At 42.1% G+C, this 15,278-nt stretch overlaps 1 long non-coding RNA gene across 1 annotated transcript in view; it reads right to left on the minus strand.

The window, feature by feature from the left end:
• Positions 1–724: 724 nt before the first annotated feature.
• Positions 725–15,278, minus strand: part of LOC124465535 — a 43,826-nt gene continuing 29,272 nt past the window's right edge. Inside the window, exon 4 of the long non-coding RNA XR_006955842.1 lies at positions 725–1,313. This is a non-coding gene — a long non-coding RNA (uncharacterized LOC124465535). The remainder of the gene's footprint in view (positions 1,314–15,278) is intronic.

The raw sequence follows: 15,278 nt of genomic DNA on the forward strand, positions 1-15,278 counted from the left end.
TGGTATGGTACTATAAGAAATAAAGAAAAACATAAAATACATCAAAACATGTCTTCTCTGCGGGATTCAGAAGCCGAAAGAAAGAGAGAGAATTGGAGTATTTCACTACTCAAGTCATTTTCTGATGAAGAAAATAAAATCTAATGAACTGTTGCTCAAGACTGCATTCATAAATGTGCCATGGGACGATCAAGATTTTTGAACAATCTAATACCGTCTATATATATCTATATCTGGTGAAAGGGTGTACCATGGGCCAACATAATTATGACCATGATTCATCATTAGGCTCCTTAACGATCACTGCAAAAGAGCTGCGGTTCCTGTGCAGAGACAGGAGAACATAGCAGAACAACCATCTCTCCAGCTCTCCATCATAGCCAAAGCCCACCTGAGAGATCACAACAGCTAGTCAGACTCTTTAGATCAGAGAGGTATATTAACATCGCATCGTTTGAGTATCATAAAAATCAAGACTTCAGGACTGGTTCTGGACTGGATGGAGTGCTACAAGAGATGGCGTTCTGTCAGAGAACACTGAAGGAACACAGGAACACTAAAGCAATGTAAGACTTTCTCTTTTTAGTACAGGTAGGGAGTAGGTGGCTGAGCGGTTAGGGAATCAGGCTAGTAATCTGAAGGTCGCCAGTTCGATTCCCTGCCGTGCCAAATGACGTGTCCTTGGGCAAGGCGCTTCGCCCTACTTGCCTCGGGGGGAATGTCACTGTACTTACTGTAAGTCCCTTTGGATAAGAGCGTCTGCTAAATGACTAAATGTATATGTTTACTGTGCAGCTAACTAACTTAGTTTACTGTCTAAACTAACTAACACATGGAATAGTAAAATTCTACTGTAATTACAACTCTAAAACACTGTACTGGTTGTAAAAACCAGGCTGCAACACCACTCAGTCCTGAAATGTAGAGTCTACAATGTACCATCTTCTCCCGTCATTCTGGAACAGAAGGGAGAGAAGTGGTGGGGGAGAGAACGATGAGCTCTCCACACTGGCATATCTTAGTTTTCCAGCTATGAGCCTTTCATGACAGTTCCCCCATATCCGGCTCCATGATGATCTTTTGACATGTCTCAAAGGTGTAGCGGAACTTTGTAGGGTACTGCATGTTCAAGGCATAAAAGAGCCCAAACAACATTGCAGTAGCAAGTGCTTCATTCTCAAGATCTTGAAGCACCATCACACCCTCGAGGACGATACTGACGTCAGAGGGTTCACTGCTGGCAGTATCTTTCACAACATAGATCCCCACTGCGCTCTCTTTAAGGCACTGAGTAAATCGGTATCAGCCATTTCCTGGACAAAAGAAAATACAATACAATTCTTTAATGATAGGTTCACCATCTTGTCACTTGGCTTTTAAACAATCCAACGGGGTAATAATTTCTACCTTTAGCAAGAACAAACCGTATCCAAAAATAGTCAAAAAACGTAAATAGATCTGATGCCCCACTGTGTATGACCTCCGACCCAGGCTAAGCCGCTGCAGGACGGAAGGTATGTTTTCTCTGCTGTGTGCGTGTTTGAATGTTGGTCTTTAAGTGTGTGAACAGGATGATGCAAAAACAACCAGCCTGGGGTGCGTTTCCCGATAACGATGGATTGTAGCTGTTACGAGGGTTCTCTACGATGAAAATAACGATCCATCGTTATTTCTTACGTGCGTTTCCCGAACATGCTCGTAAGGAGAACCATCGTACGTATCTCTTAAGTTGCACTTAACAAGACGCTGTCCATTGTACTGAAATGTGATTCTTCTGACGCAACTTGAAGACTTTAAAATTAAAACGTTAACCAAAATATTTGACGAATTACGGTTAACAAAAAAATATTTTCTGTAGCTACAGAAAACTTTACATTTATTATAGGCTACTTATTTGAGTACTTTTCAATGTGATGCTACATGAAGGTAAAGACAATAAGGTGAACGTGCAAACTATGCTGCATCTGAGTTTTACACCGGTGTTAGGACCTTGCAATCAGCGACACAGGATGCTAAATACCAATAGGAGGTCTTGGAAATTAAGTGGGCTCGTCTCCAAATTGAGGTGAGGAAGCTTTTGTTTGAAGAGATGAAGTTCACAAGGCCCTCCATTTCTGTGCCTATTCTTCAGCCCAATCAACAAGGTAGTGTCACATTCAGGTTACCTTATATCCTAAAGCATACCATGTTTATTTAAATTAAGTAAAGGCTGAATTGTGTATTGTATCATATATTCAGTATTGCCTGTCCAATCCTTACATGTTTACCTTATAGATCCATGTGAGGAGCAGGAGCAGGGAGAACATACTCCCATAAAACAACTATTTCTCAAACTACTTGTGCCTTGGTTTTTAACTCTTCTTGGTACTCCACTTTCCATAGGCATATATATATATGAGTCCTATATTTACTACTTGATTGAACTACAAGGTTAAAAACCATGCATATGAATGGTATCACACATGGCATGTCCCAGCTAGCATCCTAAACAATTCAATGTACAAATACAAGCATCTCAATCCAACATATTTACTGTCTTATTTTCTAGTGCTGACTACAGTATATCTACAATCTTGCATAGGCCAACAGCTTCCCAAGACCATGTTTGCAATCTCATAATTATCACATATTGGCCACAAATGACATTGTGACAAATGACAAACACATAAGTAATGAATACCCCATATCTTCAACATGGAATCATTGTTTCTGACATGAATAATCAACTCTACTTTAATTGATGGTTGATCAATTATACTCATTATGAGTGTAAGATATGTCAGATGACATCATGATATCATGATGCTCCTGAACCACATAGAAGCAGACCTGCAGAGGCTAACAAGGAGGTCCTTTGCACTGACCCCTGTAACCCAACTACTGGCAGTGTTAAGGTTCTATGCCATTGGCAGTTTTCTGGAGGTTATTGGAGATGGACATGGGCTCGCCAAGGCCTCAGTGTCAAGATCTGTGCAGGCTGTCACAACTGCATTACTTTGCCACATCCCAGACCACATCCAATTCCCCATATCAGAGGGGACAAGTCTGCAGTGCAGGACTTAGGCTATCTTCAATGGCTTTTATGATTTTCGTACGAGTTTTCACTCCCTCCCAGCCCCTTCACCCTGTGTGACTTCCTAGTCAACCCTGTGGAGTCTTTCCATTTCCTGGGCATCTCCTAACATCAGGCTCGGCTCTGCCACCAGCCTCTTCATCCACCGGGCTTGGCGTGCTACCAGCCCTATAATTCTAATAAACATCTTCAATGTTCAATTGTTGTTGTGTTATTGTACTCGTAAAAGCGTTACGTTAATGCATTTCTAGTTTCTATTGCACATTACAACAGCCATATTTCAATGTTATAGTATTTTGAATAAGACTGACATTTTTTTTTTTTAAATACCTTCATTGCATGCGCCAAACCCACTAAATCAAATTATTTTGTGTAACCTAAATTTACTTGAGGATAAACCGGATTCTGATATTTTTTCGGCAGTTAAACTTGTATGGTTCACTAAGAAATATCCCAGTTCCAGCGTAACTGGTGTAAAAAGAGGACCAAAAAAATCTTATTTTCCATCCGAATTAACTTTCAGCATGAGTTTAATGTAGTTTTCATGGTCGGCCTACGCGTGTCTCCACTGAGTCTCTGTGCTACGATGCACTTAGCGATCTACGACTGGTCTGGAGCTCTCGTTGATCTACGACGATTTTCAAGTGCCTCTTTAGCTACGATGGTTTCGGGAAACGGCCCGTACAACTAAGATCCATCGTACAATGGACTCTACGATCAACTTAGGCTTACGATGCTTTCGGGAAACGCACCCCTGATTTGTATGAAACTTGGTGAAGGGGTGTAGAATGGGCCATCATAATTATGACCATGATTCATCATTAGGTCTGTAACGATCCTGCAAAAGAGCTGCGGTTCCTGTGCAGATACAGGGGAGACTAGCAGACCATCTCTCCAGCTCTCCATCGTAGCCAAATCCCACCTGAGAGGTAACGACAGCTAGTCAGACTCGTTAGATCAGAGAGGTATATTAACATTGCATCATTTGAATATCGTAAAAGTCGAGACTTCAGGACTGGTTCTGGACTGGATGGAGTGCTACAAGAGATGGCGTTCTGTCAGAGTCTCCCATGTATGCACAGGAACACTGAAGTTATTTAAGGCCCCGTTTACACGGAAGAAAAACGCATATATTTTCATGCGGTTTGGCCTTTCATTTACACGAAAACTGAGGTTTTATCACGGAAAACGATCATTTCTAAAAACTCTGGCCAAAGTGGAGATTTCTGAAAACTCAGTTTTTGTGTTTGCGTGTGCACTAGCTTAAACAGAGTTTTAGGTTCTCAAACCTCACAGTATGGGAGTAAAAAAGCATCACGTCCTGTGAGCGTCCTGTTTATAGTAATCGGTGCGTTCGACTTCATGCAGCGCCGGCGTCGCCTGCAGCCGGCTGACTTGAAGCAGCCAATGGCTTTCTCAGCTTCAACGCAGCCGGCTGTTGGCACCGCCGGTTGTGCATGAAGTCGAACACAACCAGCATAATGGGGTCATTTATTTGTAAATTGAGTTAAATTTCTGAATCCCGAACTACATGCATCGCATCACATTCAAACAAATGAACCTCGCGCCTGAAAGGTAAAGGAAGTCGGTAGTTATTCGTAGTTGTTGATTTTGAAAATTCTGATTGGTTTGCATGGCTTTATCCTTCACATTACACTGCCGCCAACAGGTTTGGCATAGTTATGATGGCCCTCGGGGGTTATATGCGGGTTCATGTAAACAGAAACATTTTTGAAAACGTACTTGTGTGTACAACGTTATTTTTGAAAACGGAGGGGCAGAAATATTAGTTTCTGTAAATACCCGGCTATGTGTAAACGTGTTCACTCCAACTAGTTCACTCCAATGTTAATACTTAGCTATAAAAATACCAGTTTAAGAACCGAAATAGTCAAAATAACAGACAGAATACACCATTGTAAATATAGCTGCAAGCAGCGATGCGGGTTCTTCCTCAAAATGGCAAAATATTATAAAAATGTACAATGTAGAAGCAAAACGATTTCATGTTTGGCCAACAACAATAGGCTGAATGGGGCTTTGAACTCATGAGCGTAAGGTTACAAGTCAGTCTCTCTATCCTCTCTGCTACACACCAACTGTTGGGAACCATGAGTGATGTCTGAGAAGTCTTGTGCAGTTGTCCCACGTTGGCAACAAATCAAACTAAACCTACTATATTCAACCGTGTTGGTTAAACAGTACTAACTAGTTAATTCACTGTGTTAATGAAATGCACTCCACAGCTACAAGCTAGCTAACGCTATACACGAGTCATTAACTTAATCATGCAAGCCCGGGTAACGAAACAATTGAGACCCATTCCCTTTCAACTACAATACCTCTGCTGTTGAGACCGTTTAAGAAATGTTGCAACAGGCTACAGTCTGAATCACGGCTATAACTCTATGACATAAGTTACAATCAGGGGGTAAATTGGGGTTTGATATATCGGGGGGCTCTGTGGTTTCTGGGTTTCGATGGCACGTGTATGCAAAGCCTAGTAAACAGGTATCCTACTCAGTTTAATGACTAACGCAGACTACCTAACTCACTACCCTTCGAATACATTTGTATAATACTACTATTTGCCTCTTTCAATTATATCTTTAACATATGAAATGTTGAGATTGTATCATCTTGCGGAAAAAACATGAAAAACTGAACCTAACAACAGCTAGGCTAGCTCATAACGTTCAGTTCTCGTTTGGCCAAACAACGGTTAGGGTCTACTGAAATTATCACCAAACTTAACTTTACGCTAGTAGCCTAACAAACTCATTCACTGTTGACTATATATATATATATTATATATTTAAGTTGTATGCATAATTTGTGATGACTTACATTGATTTAGTAGTTAGTTCTCTTAGATGCTTGTTTGCCTTCGTACCTCGTGGCAGAAAATAACCGGAAATGACCAGGCTTTACACCTGTTTTTAGGTCACTTAATGATTTAATCATAGACATTCTTTATTATGTCTATGGATTTAATGGCCAGACGTAGTAAAACAACAAAACTTTATTATTCATCAAATGCATACATTACATTTTTCTTTGGCATGTGGCAGCACAGTAAGAAAAAAGGCAGTAAACACATAACTGACAGCACACAAGCCTATAATACCAACAGTAGACTACATAGTAAATGGCAAACCAAAAGGGTAGACAAGCAACAAGTGAAACCAACGATCAATTGTGTTGACTTTCTATAGAGCAAATTATGACTTTTATAGTTGTTAATTACGAAAGGCAATTCACCTTTATATTAACTATCAAATAAACAATTAAACTAAACATTTAAGTAAATTGCATACCTTTGGAAAAAGACTGACTTATTGTCTGTTCTAAACAATAAATTTTAATCTTTCCATCAATCAAGCTGTTGTAGTGAATATATATAATTTAGTGACTTTCTAGAAAGTTTCTGAGAAAACTGTAGCCTTGTGTTTTGATACTTTGTGCTAATAATATGAACAAGACACTGATGTGTGCAGGTGGCTACAGCTGTATCTCCATGTATAAAAATCCTGTCTCTGGAGAATGTTTCATCAGATGCCGACAGACTACCCAATGTACACTGTGTGTGTCAGGTCCTTTCTGCAAAAAGCTATATTCAATAAATACTTACTACATTCTAGCAGCTTTGGGTGTATTCATTCTCAAATGTCCACCGCAATTGTCAATACCCCTGAGCCATAGCAACTACCATGTAAAAGGAAAACTTGCCAGTTAAATGAAAAAAGAGCCAGATTTAGCTATTGTGTAGGAACCCCCTCAGAATGAAACATTACCGTTACTATTTTGACTATACAGCTAGTCATACTGTGGAGTACCTGGACACCTGTTTGACTAAATAAATAATCAGTATCACAAAGATTTGAGGCAATGTGGACATTTACATAAATACACCCCTTTCAGCCATTTTGTATTGTACTGTCTGTCTCTGGAGGGCTGGCAGGCAGTGGCAAGCAGAGTCTGCAGGCAGGCAGAGCAGGCCAGCTGGATGAAGCCATCCTGGGGTCAGGGCTGAAGAGAAGCTGTCCTGCTAGAGAGGGGTAGTCCAGCAAGGGGTCTGTGTTGCTCACAGCATCTTCTGTTGCATCCTGATAGATAGATCTTTATTTGTCATTGTCACAGGTACAACGAAATTAAGGTGCTTCCAGTCAGTGCAACATTCATTGGCCTAAAAATCAATAAAAGGATAAAATTACTAAAGTACTAAAATAAACAACAATAACTAATAAATCTGAATAAATATACCTGAGACAGTCCCATAAACAACACACCCATGTCATTCATCCACAGTCATCACATAAAACATAACATGACATTGTGCACATTATTTTTTGGCAGCATTGACAGTGGTTATTGCAGTTGGATAAAAACTGTGTTTGAGTCTGTTTGTCCTTACCTTGACTGATCTGTACCGTCTGCCTGACGGCAACATTTCAAACAGGGAGTGCCCAGGATGTGAAGTGTCTTATGATGTTCTGGGCTCTTTTGAGACAACGGGATCTGTGTAGGTCTCCCAGTGCGGGGAGAGGGCAGCCAACAATCTTTTGAGCGGTGTTGATGACCCTCTGGAGCATTTTCCTCTGAGCCACTGTACAGCTGGTATACCAAATGCCTATGCAGTATGTGAGTATACTTTCAATGGAGGCTCGGTAAAAGAACACCAGCAGTCTGTGTGATGTTACTCCTCAATTCCTGAGTATTCTCAGGAAGGACAGTCTCTGCTGGGCCTTTTTCAGCAGCTCAGAGGTGTCGACACTCCAGGATAGGCTGTCCTGTATGTGGACCCCCAGGAAGCGAAAGTCTGCCACCCTCTCCACACTGATCCGGCTGATGGTCAATGGTGTGATCTCAGTCTTCTTTCTCCTGTAGTCTATTATGAGTTATTTTTGTCTTTGCAATGTTAAGGAGAAGGTTGTTGGCCGTGCTCCAATTCGACAGCCGCTCCACTTCTTCTCTGTAGGTGGGCTCATCCCCCCCAGAGATAAACCCCGCCACTGTGGTGTCATCTGCAAACTTTACAATGGTGTTACTGTGATGGACAGTGGTGCAGTCGTGTGTGTAGAGGAAGTAGAGCAGGGGACTGAGCACACAGCCCCGGGGGGAGCCAGTGCTGAGGCTAAGGGCTGTGGATGTGTGATGGCCCACTCTGACTGTCTGCGGCCAGAGAGGAAGCCGCTGATCCACCTGCATGTGGTATAAGGGAGCCCGAGGTCCCCCAGCTTATTCACTAGCTTGTGGGGGAGGATGGTGTTGAATGCAGAGCTGTAATCCACAAAGAGCATTCGCACATAGCTCCCCTGCTGCTCCAAGTGTGACAGAGCGGCATGGAGTGCTGCCGCCACTGCGTCTCCTGTGGATCTGTTCGCTCTGTAGGCAAACTGGTGGGGGTGAAGGCTGCGGGGCATCCTCTGTTACACTCTGTATTTTTTGTTGAGCAGGCCTCTGCATGACCCTCCAGACCTGTAAAAGTGAAGAAAAGATCCATGTCAGTTGTGAGAAATGAAGCTTTTTACATTGACACTTGACATAAACTACAGTTGACTGTGAAATGCAATGGCATTACTTGAACTTAAATCCAAATGTGTTGAACTGATGGAGACCCGGCCATGCAAAGTCACTCCAAACATTTGGCTCGATTCCAGGCTCTGGCAAGAGTATTTAGCTCTAACTGTTGAATATACACATCTGACCAAAGCCCAACTCGCCCTTTGCCTGTAAACAGTGATTCTGACTGTCATAGACCTTAAAATACGCTGACCGAGTGAAACTAGCCTGGCTAACGTAGGTCGCTTTCTTAGGAAAATGACAAATGAAAAAGGCTTGTTTTGATAGATCCTATATACTTGCTATCTTCAGTAGACTCCTGTCTACGAAAAGCAGCCCTCCCTGACGTTTTAGGACTAGAATTTAGTGAATTACGATATCGTTTACACACTGCCAGTGAGTGAGCGAGCCGAGTCTGTCACTGAGGCTTTGTCAAAACAATGTACCCCCGGGACGTAGTCTCACTCCACTTGCAAGTTTTCCACAAATTACAAAAATAATCGGAGCATCTGGCTACAAGCACAATTCCTACATCTCCTAAAGGCTTCCCTCCTCGAGGTTTGGTAACAAACACATTTTTGGTGTGGACCGAACTGTGAAATGGTGAACTTATGAACATGACGCGACCAAAACATGGCTGCCGCCTAAGTCTATGCAGTCTCCCTGACGCATAGGCTTATTACAAAGACTTTCTTGACCCAAATCAAAATTCTGAGCCGACAGGTCTGTGGGGAATCGCTTGTTCTCCTAAAAGATGCCCTCCTCTACCTTTTTGAGGAATTCGCCGAGATGCTACATCAGGGGTCGGCAACAGGCGGCCCGCGGGCCAATTGTGGCCCGCCAGCGATTTTATTTGGCCCGTCAAAATATTTCCAATGATATATTTTTTATAACGTTTTTTTCCCCGTCGACTTTTATTTTGAAACCGGAAACTGGGTATGGTGTCATTAGATGTTGTCGACTTCATGCAGCGCCGGCGTCGCCTGCAGCCCGGTTGACTTGAAGTAACCAATGGCATTCTCAGCTTCAAGGCAGCCGGCTGTCGGCGCTGCCGTCGCTGCATGAAGTCGAATACACTTATTGACTTTTCTGAAGTATTTTTTCGCCATGTCATCGCTACCATATGATCGCTACACCTCACGGCTGACAGATCGCCTGAGGTGAAAGCACAGTTATGGTTAGTAATCATGGGCAGCGCTCTCTATGGCAGCGCTAGGAAGGGGCTAGCAGGTGCTTCAGCACCCCCAAGAAAGACCAAAGCACCCCGATAGCACCCCCCACGACATTGCTTATTAATTTATAGTTTCAGGCCCGGAATGGCCATCGGGAGAATAGGGAGAATTCACGGTGGGCCGCTTTGCCCGCTTATAAATTGGGCCAGAAGATCGCCTGCTTTCTCTTTGTTTTTTTCACACACCGAATAACAGGATATGCCTTAAGTTTGTTAAGTTACTGTGTGACTGAAAAGTAAGCTAATAGGCTACATTATGTTTTAATCTAATTAAGCGCATGATCAGACCGTGCATTAAAAAGTGCAGTTCAGTTGTCGCGCATGTTTCTCAAACACAAACCATAATTTATTGTTGTGGAGGGAGTTAGCTAGATTAAGCTGAAGCGAAAAAAATAAAATGGAAGGGATAAGATCCCAGGAGGAACTGAAAAAGCCAGGTAAAAAATTAAATTTTTGCTCGCATTAATGTGAAGTTCCGATTTCACCTCACATTAAAACCTTGACTAGGTCCTAGTAATCCTATTCTCACTTGATGACAGTATTTATGTGCACCAACGATGACGACCCACCACGTTGGGATGACAGTGACGACCATGTTGATACAGTTCGTTAACAGACCACCAATGGGCTCATGCACATGGTTTATTATCGTTAGCTATTTGTAGTAGACCTACCCATTCTCCATATAGGCCTAGTTGTTGCGAGTGCACGTATCGCAAGGGCACCTATCGCAACGTCTAAATAGGCAGTAACCCAGACTCTGGCCCGCCGTCTAGTGGCGAGGAAAAATACTGGCCCGTGGCCCAAGTTACTTGCCGACCCCTGTGCTACATGATTCACTAATTACACAGAGAGAAAAGCTAGCTACTTTTCGAGTTCGGTTTTCCGTCTCTTCAAACTCACGATCTTAAAGGGGCAATTGACTGGGTTTTTGGGGTATTTCACACTGTTCCTTAAGGTCTCCGAATAGGGTATGTAACATTGGTTGGGTTGAAAATGGCCCGGGTGCTGTTCTATGCCCTCTGACAGATCCTCTGAAATGTTCCCGGGAAAAAACACTAGCTTTTCTCCTTTTATGGTATGCTCATTAATATTTAGATAAACTGCGCGCTGATTGGTTGGTTATCAACGAGTGAAGCTGGGAGCAAAAACGCAACACGGCCAACAGCAGCACTTGCTGAAACACCGAAGTTGGAGACTTGAAATAAAAACGCGCAAATAAATCTATTGTGTCTACACAACACTGTTTTCAACAGATTGACTATATCTTTTGAAATGATAACATTACTTGTTTCCACTTCTGTTGTTGAAGCAAACTGGATTGAGGTGGGTAGAACGTTAGGCTACAGCTTAGCAACCAAACCATATCGTGATTCTTCTCAGCTTCAGTTAGCTAGCTAGGCTACTGTAGCTCTAGATATCTTGCTGTAAAATAACATGACAAAGATCTGGACAAACATGCATTGTGAATTGTAGATTTTCATTACACAGGTTATTTATTTGAATGAAACACAGTCAGGAACATGAATCAACGTTAGCCCCATTGCCAATAAACTAGGCTAAATTATCACACATTCTACCTATGCTCTTGCGTTAACTAGCAAGCTAAACTTGTTTACATGCCTATAGTCTAGGTGTTACTAGTAGTAACAGTTACTAGCAATGCTAACGTATCCTGTATCTAGAACCTGCCTTTCTCCAGTTCTTTCAAATAGATTATCTAGACAGGCGTTAGCAATAAGCCAGACTGCAGTTCGTTTTCTGGCTATTTATTTTCGGAAGCTTCCCTTCTAATGCCGACTACAGCTAGTCTAGCTAGAGTCATTTGATGTGTGTAGAAACGTATTTAGCATTCTACCTGGTATGCTATATACAGGAAACGTTAGCATTGCTAATAACTGTTAGCACAACATCATACTGTCCTTATAGCTTGCGGTTGCAATGAGCATACGGTTGGAACAGCACCTCTTTCCAGGTTCAGCTTCCTAGCATATCCTGCTTGAAATTGTCCAAGGTTGTCAAAACTGTCTTGGGTGAAATGTTCAGAGCAAATGAATGATTGAGTGTCGAACTTCGCCGGGATCTTCTCATAGACAACAGCAGCCATGCCTGTTGAATGTTTGGCTCCTTGGGAAGACTGTGAGTGTTAGCCTTCCCTGTACAGCCTGGAACACAGCATTTACGACCGTGGTCCATTTTCAATATCCTTGTTATAATTCAAAACGTTCTTCTTTGTAATTCCTTATAAGTAGCCTACACAGAGCAGCGCGCAGCTAAACTAGTTAGGAGATAGACGCTACCTCGGGCTGGTCTGGATGTAAATTCTGGGGCGTGACAAAGATACAGACCAGAGCCAATAAGAGGGCGATCACCGGTCCTACGTAGGACTGGTGGCTTTGTTGAAAAGCTAGCGTTTTACAGCCAAATTTTTTCTTTTTGAGATTTGAATAGGAAAGAGGTGTCAATGGACTTTGATATTCACGGTATGTTCAGTTTACCCTCCGAACTGTCGTTTTTCAACAATGACAAGGTAAAATCGGTTTTGCAGTCAATTTCCCCTTTAAGGTCTCAAAGTGCTCAAACCTTCACCAAAATTCAAGTTTAGTGTACTTTCACAAACCCAATCATTGATTCTAGCTTAAAATGTGTAACGAGCCTACGATATCGTTTACACACTGCCAGTGAGTGAGCGAGCCGAGTCTGTCACTGAGGCTTTGTCAAATCAATGTACCCCCGGGACGCAGTCTCACTCCACTTGCAAGTTTTCCACAAATCACAAAAATAATCGGAGCATCTGGCTAAAAGCACAATTCCTACATCTCCTAAAGGCTTCCCTCCTCGAGGTTTGGTAACAAACACATTTTTGGTGTGGACCGAACTGTGAAATGGTGAACTTATGAACATGACGCGACCAAAACATGGCTGCCGCCTTTGCGGTCTCCCTGGCGCATAGGCTTATTACAAAGACTTTCTCGACCCAAATCAAAATTCTGAGCCGACAGGTCTGTGGGGAATCGCTTGTTCTCCTACAAGCCGCCCTCCTCTATCTTTTTGAGGAATTCGCCGAGATGCTACATGATTCACTAATTACACAGAGAGAAAAGCTAGCTACTTTTCGAGTTCGGTTTTCCGTCACTTCAAACTCTAAAGGTCTCAAAGTGCTCAAACCTTCACCATAATTCAAGAGTAGTGTACTTTCACGAACCTAATCTTTGATTCTAGCTTAAAATGTGTAAAAATAGGACTTACCGAACGTGGTTGCCTCCAGCACGGCTATAAGGCAATTCCAGTAAAAAAAAAACAGCCGCCGAAAAATAATTTATATTCGTAACGGCGAGCTGCGATTGGAAGCGAAATGAGGGTGAGGGTGGGGCTTGGTCAGCACACCATTTCCAGAAAGGATGTGTGTGCGTCTCGCCAAGTTTGCGCATGTCAGTAGGTTGACTACCTGGCTGTGTTCGAAATGTCTTAAAATGCGTCCTTCCTTCCTTCCTTTTAAGACAGCGAGGTCTGTTCGAAATGTCTTAAATCTTCTCTTCCTGTCTAATAAGATACCTTGAAATACGTCACATAACGGTCATTTTTTAAGAGAGCATCTGAGCTGCCTTGCTGTCTTAATGGCAGCACGTATTACCCATAACTCTGTGCGCGGTGTTACCGTGAGCAACAAGTTAAACAGAATCCTTTGACCGCCATTGCTCTAAGTTTTTACAATTCATATTTCAGCTAAACGGTACTTGTAAATCAGCATCTGAATAAAAATGTATCGAGAAATGGGCAGTGTAGTTGCTGAAAATGTACTTATTTTATTGATGACACTCCTAATTTGTAAATTTGCTCCGACTTTTCGATAATGTACGGTACCTAGCATCGCAGTGCAGAGCAGACACTAGCTAGTTGCTGCGTTTTATCATAATCCTATCAAATGAGTGAAATACAAACACAAATGTTATGAGCTATTGAGCCTATATCTAACACAAGTTTAAATACAGCTTAACTTGACTTAGTGTGACAATAAACTCAATGCAATTGACTGCTGTCTGACAAAGTGCGCTAGTGCGAGCACACGAGTACACGCAGCACGATGACGTACATCCTGTCTTAATAGGCTGTTCGAAAACAACGGTTTTTAAGATACCTTACCCCGAAGAGAGCTGTCTCGTTAGACACCTGTCTAGTAAGACATCAAGGATTAAGACAGCTGTCTAAGTTTTCGAACACAGCCCCTGTTCCTCTTTGCGCTGTAAAGCACAGCATTTTCAATATGCGACGTGCGGTACAAGGGGTGAAAATGCTGTGCGACACAACGCAAAGCGGGACAGGTGGTCACCCTAGTGTCAAGGGGCAGGATGAGTCTGTGAGAATTTGGAGCGTGCGCACTAAAGAATTTATAATACATTACATAACAATTCTAGAACTATAATCATTGGCTGTATCCCGGGCATGGCACTATCTATAATTCCAGTTATTAATATTTGTGGCAACTTAATCACCAAATGCATCACGGGCACTGTGCACTATATAGCAACGGGAACAATGCTCGTAAGACTTTATAAAGGATGTATATGTATTAAAGTTATGTATTGTGCTTATTAAATGTATGTCTTATGAACTTAGAACTGTGCTCAGGCTTAAAACATTGTCTCACACAGGGTGTTGGAAACAGGCTGTATTTTGTGTTGTTATCTCTCCATTTCAGAAGCAACCTTGAAACCGGGCTGAGAGAGCACCCGAGCAGGTGGGATGCGTGGGGAAGAACAAACTCCCTGATTCACGAGAGAACAAGCTCAACCCTTTTTTGATATTTCTGTTTCAATTGCACTGTATAATATATGCTGGGGCAGGGACAGATAGCCAGTTGGACGTGAACCAGCCCAAACTCTGTTGCGGGTAGGGAAACTTAGACAACCCCGGAGCTCTGTACTGTTGATTTCCAACTGCTGCATTAAAGCTGATATTATCGGAGCTCTGCAACTCCAGACCACTCTTTCTAGAACACATATTTGTGTCATTGATTACCATCATTACATATTGGATTAGACACAGTAATTTTAATTCCTTCAGCACCGTGGAGCAATTCAATTGAATTCAATCATATATTGACATACCAAGGTGAAATTGTTATAGTACTAGAGATTGATGTCGTCTTGAACCCTATTAGGTTTGAAAAACAATCAGTCAAAATTATATTTGATTTATTTACAAAAAAAATATTGAGGCAATTTGGACATTTACATAAATACATTTCTTTCAGACATTTTGTATTGCATTTCTTATTCCATGTCACCCTATGTAAAGACATGTATTCTACACATCTGGAACTAATTTCAAGTCAATTGGGTCTATGGTTTATGAGAAGAAGGGTTTTGAAGGTTGTTCCAAATTTGGACAGTACAGCAAAATCTATCATGG

Source organism: Hypomesus transpacificus, unplaced genomic scaffold, assembly GCF_021917145.1.
Source record: "Hypomesus transpacificus isolate Combined female unplaced genomic scaffold, fHypTra1 scaffold_52, whole genome shotgun sequence".
NCBI lineage: Eukaryota > Metazoa > Chordata > Actinopteri > Osmeriformes > Osmeridae > Hypomesus > Hypomesus transpacificus.